Source organism: Oryctolagus cuniculus, chromosome X (assembly GCF_051225735.1).
Source record: "Oryctolagus cuniculus isolate XC-2025 breed Fujian yellow rabbit chromosome X, ASM5122573v1, whole genome shotgun sequence".
Lineage (NCBI taxonomy): Eukaryota > Metazoa > Chordata > Mammalia > Lagomorpha > Leporidae > Oryctolagus > Oryctolagus cuniculus.
Genome location: NC_142888.1, coordinates 62,024,816 through 62,032,710, shown reverse-complemented (window position 1 = coordinate 62,032,710; position 7,895 = coordinate 62,024,816). Strand labels below are relative to the sequence as shown.

The 7,895-nt window shown below is 38.5% G+C and overlaps 1 pseudogene; it reads left to right on the top strand.

Annotated features, from left to right (window-relative positions):
- The first annotated feature begins 2,406 nt into the window (after positions 1–2,406).
- Positions 2,407–7,895, top strand: part of LOC100355081 (ribosome production factor 1 pseudogene) — a 161,695-nt pseudogene continuing 156,206 nt past the window's right edge.

The window sequence follows — 7,895 nt, the reverse complement described above, 5'->3', positions numbered from 1 at the left end:
TACTCTTGTGAATATTACCTAACACACATGCCAAAATATATTTTTAAAAATTATATACAAATATGTTTATTACTGGCTTGACAGAAAAATAAGCAAGCAATGATCCAATAATGGGGAAATATTTAGGAACTTTGTGATTTAAATAATGATGAAACATCATATAAACATTAAATCATGTATGTTTTAAAAGAAATCTTACAGGGGCTGGCTCAGTGGCATAACAGGTAAAGCCACCACCTGCAGTGCTGGCATCCCATATGGGCGCTGGTTCAAGTCCCTAGCTGATCCACTTCCAATCCAGCTCTCTGCTAATGTTCCTGGGGAAGTAGTGGAAGGTGGCACAATTCCTTGGGCCTCTGCACCCATGTGGGAGACCCAGAAGAAGCTTCTGGCTCTTGGCTTCGGATCAGCGCAGCTCTGGCCATTGTGACCATTTGGGGAGTGAACCAGTGCATGGAAGATTTATCTCTCTCTCTGTGCCTCTGTCTCTCTGTAACTTTGCCTTTCAAATAGATAAATAAATCTTTAAAAAAATAAAATGAAAGGAATCTTATAATAACAAGGAGAATGACTTACCTTATGAAAGTTAAGTGACAAAAAAAGAAAAAAAAATTAACAACTCTGAGATCCAACTAATCAATAAAAAAGTTTAAGATAAGGAGCCGACCCTGTGGCTCAGCAGGTTAACGGCCTGGCCTGAAGCGCCCACATCCCATATGGGCGCTGGTTCTAGTCCTGGCTGCTCCTCTTCTGATTCAGCTCTCTGCCGTGGCCTGGGATAGCAGTAGAAGACGACCCAAGTTCTTGGGCCCCTGCACCCATGTGGGAGACCCAGAAGAAGCTCCTGGCTCCTGGCTCCTGGCTTTAGGTCAGCGCAGCTCCTGCCGTTGCGGCCAGTTGGAGAGTGAACCATCGGATGGAAGACTTCTCTCTCTGCCTCTCCTCTCTCTGTGTAACTCTGACTTTAGAATAAAGAAATAAATCTTTTAAAAAAAAGTTTAAAATAAGAAAAAAGAATTCTTTATGAAGTGTGAGAAACAAAGCATTTAGTTTTTCACTCACCAAAAGTATATTTCCGTATGTAATTAATCATCCTGATTCTTCCTTCAAAATTACCTAATACCCAGCTCCACCATAGTCTATGTCCTAATCATCTCTCATATGTACTACTGCAGTTGTCTCTTAACTGATTGTCATGTATTCACATTTTCTCTCTGCAACCAATTTTCTACTAAGTAGCAAGAGAGGGCTCTTAAATGTATGGATAAAATAATGTCCCCAACCTACTTAATACCTTCAGGTAGCTTTTATTCCACTTAGCATAAAGCAAAACTCTCCATATCAGGCAAAGGGGCAAAGATAATGGCAAAAGCCTCAGATAAGAGTGGGGGTGGGGATGGGGGAGGGATGCTACTGAAGAACCTCAAGAGACTATATTCCCTTGGGATGGGGCAAAGCAAAGTGAAGTCCAATTCCTGAAAGCCTTTCGCCCAGGCTTTTAGCATTTGAGAAATTTTTTTTTCTTTCTTTTTTTTAATTTAGTAAATATAAATTTCCAAAGTACAGTTAATGGATTACAATGGCTTCCCCCCCATAATTTCCCTCCCACTCACACCCCTCCCATCTCCCGCTCCCTCTCCCATTCCATTCACATCAAGATTCATTTTCAATTATCTTTATATACAGAAGATCAATTCCATTACTTCACATTGGACAACACATTAAGGACAGATCCCACATGAGAAGTAAGTACACAGTGACTCCTGTTGTTGACTTAACAAATTGACACTTTTGTTTATGGCGTCAGTAATCTCCCTAGGTTCTATTCATGAGTTGCCAAGGCTGTGGAAGCCTTTTGGGTTCGCCAACTTCGATCTTATTCCAACAGGGTCATAGTCAAAGTGGAAGTTCTCTCCTCCCTTCAGAGAAAGGTACCTCCTTCTTTGATGGCCCCATTCTTTCCACTGGGATCTCACTCACAGAGATCTTTCTTTAGGTCATCTTTTTTTTTTCCCCAGAGTGACTTGGCTTTCCATGCCTAAAATACTCTCATGGGCTCTTCAGCAATATCCGAATGCCTTAAGGCCTGATTCTGAGGCCAGAGTGCTATTTAGGACATCTGCCATTCTATGAGTCTGCTGTGTATCCCACTTCCCATGTTGGATCGTTCTCTCCCTTTTTGATTCTATCAGTTAGTATTAGCAGACACTAGTCTTGTTTGTGTGATCCCTTTGACTCTTAGACCTATCAGTGTGATCAATTGTGAACTGAAGTTGATCACTTGGACTAGTGAGATGGCATTGGTACATGCAACCTTGATGGGTTTGTATTGGAATCCCCTGGCACGTTTCTAACTCCACCATTTGGAGCATTTCAGAAATTAAGGACATACAGCAGCAACACTTAATGTTCACATGGTGGAAGCAGCAGAAGCACAAGGAAAAGTTGGCAACTAAGAAAAAAGCTTGAAAAAAGAGAGAGGAGCTCTTGGTGATAAAGCTCCACCAAAGTTTGTACCCAAGATCGTTGACAGCAAGTGCATGTATGATGAAACGATGGTCAACCTAATGATGGGGAGGTTGCTTATCATAAAACTGCAGATGAATTTGCTTCTTCATCAGATTTCTCCCAAGATTCTCATCACAACATCAGATAGACCTCATGGCAGAATGGTAAGACTCTGTGAACAGTTCTCCACAGTTACACCAAACTGATATGTTATGACAGAAGAGCACAGGCTCTGAAAAAAATTATTCCACAGTGCATTGCAAGGGATTTCATAGATCTGATCATTATTAATAAAGATCATAAAACACAAAATTGAATCACTTGCCAAATGGTCCAAGTGCTCATTTAGCAGTGTTTGTCCTAAATAAAGAGTCGAGGATCCCACAGAACACATACCTGAAATAATTTTGAATAATTTTGCAACATGGCTAGGTTGTTCTATTTAGATGTATGTTTGCTTCTCTCTTTCCCCATAATCCTCAGTTTATTAGAAGGTAGATTGCTACATTCCACAATCAGCAAGATTATATCTTCTTCAAACTTCAGAGATACTTATTCAAGAATGAAAAGAAAATGAGAATTCAGGAACTTGGACTACATTTTACCTTAAAATGAAGACCTCTTCAGAAAGCAATCTTTTATTCTAAATATGGAGAATATGAATGTATCCATAAGCCTAAGGAAATTGATACAAGTAGAAGAAAATTTCATCTGTCAAGTACTGAGGATTTTGTTAAACTGGTCTATCTTGAACTTGGTAAATTATTTCTCATGGAACACCTTTTCAAAATGGGATATACTGATTTCATAAACTTCCTTTATAGTCTAGACAAATAACCAAGTGCCATGACTTGCCACTGTTTATATAGCAAACATAAGTAAAAGTCATTTTGGTGAGGGTTCAAGAAAATATATAATTGGGCTTCACATCTGTGTGATGAGGCCAAATGTGGCCTCACATCTGTCCATTATCTGTGTCTCCAATTTTATTTTCAAGCTCTCGTTCTTGTTCCTCCCACTACACAGTCTTTCTATTGGTTTTTCATGAACTCTCCAAGCTTATTTCTGCATCAGAGATTTTGCACTTTCTATTCTCCTTTCTGAAGTGGTGCTCCCCCCAGATAATTCCATCATATATTTCTTCTCACCACTCAGCCTCTTGTTTAAATGTTACTTTCTATAAGAGGCTTCTCTGACCACCCTTTCTAAAATAATCCTTCTTTCCTTCAATTATTGCCTGTCTTTGCAAGGTATAACTAAGTAAGAAGGTGACTTTGACTATTCTTTTTAATTTTTTGAAAAGTTTTATTTATTTGATATTCATAGTCTCCCATGTGGGTGGCAGGGTCTGCTTTCCCAGGTGCATTAACAAAGAACTGGATTTGAAATAGAGCAGCCAGGACTTGAACTGGTGCCCATATGGGATGCTGGCATTGCAGGCAGTGGCTTAACCTAATGTGCCACAATTATGACCCCTGACTACTCTCTTATTATTTGTCTTCTACCACTACAATACAGGTTTCGTGGACATAGGAAACTTCAGTTATGTTCACTCTTTTCTCTATCCTGCACCCCCTGGCCACAGTGTTTGGCTGAACAACATAATGATTAGCTAAATGACTGTCAAGACAATCTGTGGTACCTAAATTAAACAAGTGCAATGGTGAATAATTATTTTAATTTAATATATATTCACCCAGTCATTACTATTTCATTTTCTCCATCCTTACATTGAAAATGTGAAATCAGGACAGTCATATGTGACTTAAGTCTCCCTTTCATGACTAAATAGGCACTTACACTTTAATTGAGGTTGAGAACATTTTTCTTCAGAAGTTCTTTGTGCTGTTTTTCTGTGTTCATCTAAGAGATATGTCTCTCAGTCAGGACCTACAGTTATAGGGGAAAATTTTTGAACTGGATAGATAGGATTGATCCCCCGTGTTGGACTGGCATTATAGCACAGGGGGATGATCTACCACTTGGTAAGTTAGCATCTGATATTGGCATTCTAGTTCAAGTTCTGCTGCTCCGCTTATGATCCAGCTTCCTACTAATGTGCCTGAGAAAGCAGTGGATGATGGCCTGAGTTCTTGGGGCCCTGCCACCCACATGGGAGACCCAGCTGGATATCCTGGCTTCTGGCTTCAGCCTGGTCTAGCCTCTGTCATTGTGGCCATCTGGGGAGTGAACTAACAGATGGAAGATAGCTCTCTCTCTCTCTCTCTCCCTCCCCATCTCTGTCTCTATCTCTTTCTCTCTCTCTGTCTCTCTGTCACTCTTTCAAATAAATAAATAAATAAATCTTTTTAAAAGATCCATTAGTATTCCTGGGCATCATCAAAGTAATATATCAAAATGAATTGGTATATCACCCCACGCTAAAATTCATATTTTGTTATCCCAGTCACTGACATAATGATATTAGGAAGTGAGGTCTTACCTAGACCATGTGGGTAGAGTTATCCTGACTGGGATTCGTGCTCTCATTAAAGAGAATTAGCTAGCCCTTGTAGTACATGAAAGTACAATGAGAAGACATGCTGTCTTGGCATGTTTTCTATTGCTAACACAGAATAACTGAGACTGGATAATTGCTAAAGAAAAAAGATTTATTTGAATCATGATTCTAGAAGTCTAAGAGCATGCGAGCATCTGCTGGGATTCTGATATGAGCGCTTCATGCAGCTTTTACTCTTGGTAGAAACTAGAAGGACAAGCAGGTACATGCAAGAAGAGAGGCAGTCACAGGCAGCTGGGTGATTTATAACAACCTGTTCTCACACTCCTACAAGCATGAGCATTCATTCTGTCTTGCAAGAGTGCATTATATATTCATAGGAGCTCTGTTCCCATGACCCAAATACCTCTCATTAGGCCCTACCTCCCAACATTGTCAAAGATTCAAGCCTCAATATGAGTTTTGGGGGGATAAACTATATGCAAGTCATAACAAGTCCTTATATGAAAGATACAGACCTTTACCACACAGAAATTTGTTAGCACATTGATCTTGAAATTTGCAGACCCCAGGACTATGAGAAATAACTTTCTGTTGTTTGTCAAGTATCAATTGCTATGTTTTATTTAGTGGTATAGTTTGAATAAGATTTGGCTACTGAACTTATGTAGCAATTTAAATCCCATATGTTGCAAGTTAATGGTACTAATACAATTATGGTATTTATCTAATTATGGTGTTGATGAACTGAGCTTAATGCTTGTTTTCACAGGTTCACAGCTGGAGAGCAATTTGACTCAAAATAGTAGTACCCCTCTGAGTCTCACGCTATCTGAGATGATATTCAGATGAGACTGGAATTTGGACTTTTGAGGAAAATTTGGGAAGAGTTAAAATTTGGAGGACTATCAGAATAAATTGACTCTATTTTACATGTTACAAATACATGAATTTTCGGTAGCCAGGATCAGAAGGCTATGGTCTGAATGTATGTGTTCCTGAAAAATGTATATATTAAAATCCTAAATCTTAGAATGATAGCATTTAACAAGAAATGCCTCTGAGATGTGTTTTGATCATGCAGAGCAATCCTTCATGTTTGGGGCTAATGCTCCTATAAAAGAAGCCCAAAAAAGCTTGTAAACGCTTTCTGCCATGTAAGGACCCAGAAGGTATTATCTATGAAACAGAGAGCAAGTCCTCACCCAAACAGGACCTAAATCTTAGATTTTTATAGCTTTCTGAACTATAAGCAGTAAATTTCTTTTCCTTAAAAGCTACTCAGTCTGTGGTATATTGTTAAAGTACTCCAAATGGACTATGACACCTATGGCCAAATGGGTGAAAAATTAAAGTATCAATTTTAAGATGGTTGAGATTTCCTCCAGACATTAAAATAAAAGCTTGGTATCTTTAGTTTGAAACTATCTGAAAAGAATTAAGACAAAATACAAGGAATAAATACCCGCAAAAGTTGGGCTTGCTGTCAATCTGGAATTAGTTAAATCAGAAATAAAAACGTGCTCAGTTAACAAAAGCTCCCATATCTCTTTTTGCATTGCTGGGTTTGTTATTGTTTCATTAACACTTGTTGATTTGCTCAAGTCTTAATAAAAGTTTCCTTTGGAAAAATAACCACTTTGCTTCTTCTAGGGAGGAAAAGAAAATTCCTTCCCATAAATGAAAATAGTCACATTAGCAGTGGTCAGATTGATTCTGATGTCCTCAGAAATCAGGTGTATTGTGGCATAAAAAAATAAGAAAATCATGAAAACTAGACTCAGAAATAGCTGGAACAGTTAATTCAATGATAAATTATTTTCTCATAAAAATGTATATTGCTAAAAATAAGAAAGTTGGTTATTGTTAGAAACAGAAAGCAATGAGTTAAGGGCTGGCATTGTGTTGCAGCAGGTTAAGCTGCCAGCTACAATGGTGGCATCCCAGAGGAGCACCAGTTCAGGTCCTATTTACTGCATTTATGACCTGGGAAAGCATCAGAAGATGATCCAAGTGCTTGGGCCCCTGCCGTACACATGGGAGGCCTAGGTGGATTTCTAGGCTCCTGGCTTCAGCCGGGCCCAGCCCTGGCCTTTAAAGCCATTTGGGGAGTGAACCATTGAATGGTAGAGCTCTCACTGTGTCTCCTCTCTCCTCTCCCACTCTCTATGTCACTCTGCCTTTCAAATAAACAAATATTTTTAAAAAGAAGTAAACAATCCTTTCTCAGGGATAAGTCTTTTAAATTTTAATAAGAATCCTTTACATTTGGAGAGCACTCCCTAGTTTATAGAGGACTAACACATTCAGTACCTTAGAACTCTGTTGCCTATCCCTATCTATGTGAAAAGTGAATAAAATATCTACTGACTATAAGTGGGAAATGCTTGAGCCAATGTAGATAGGTTAAAGTTGGTGTCTCAGAAGAATATAGTCTTACAAACTTATGTAAGTATAACAAAGATATTATATCTAATTTGGGTACTGTATGGCCAAGGTTTAGGGGAAGACTCTGGAATTGAAGACATTGAGAAGTACAGAGAAGAAACAGGACAGCTTGGAGCTGGAGGTGTTACTATAGGGCCTCATATTCTGAATAAAACTGATAAATAGATCCTGAGTCAGGTATTCAACTTTCATCAGTGCTGACAAAGTTGCCAAATGAAGCATATATTGACTTAGGTATGAGTTCTTTTATTTAGCACCCCTCCAGACAGAACTGATGGAAAAAATGATCATATATTTTGACAAGTTAACCAATATACATGTAAAATAATTTTTGTACTCATAGAACTGATATTTTTAAATTCATGCGTTTGTAGTTTTCCCTTCATTCCTAGAAGAAATAATTCCTCTCAAAAATCTCAACTTTATTTCTGTTCAATTGAAAGCAAATTTGTCATGTCTTGGACATATCTGTTAAGAA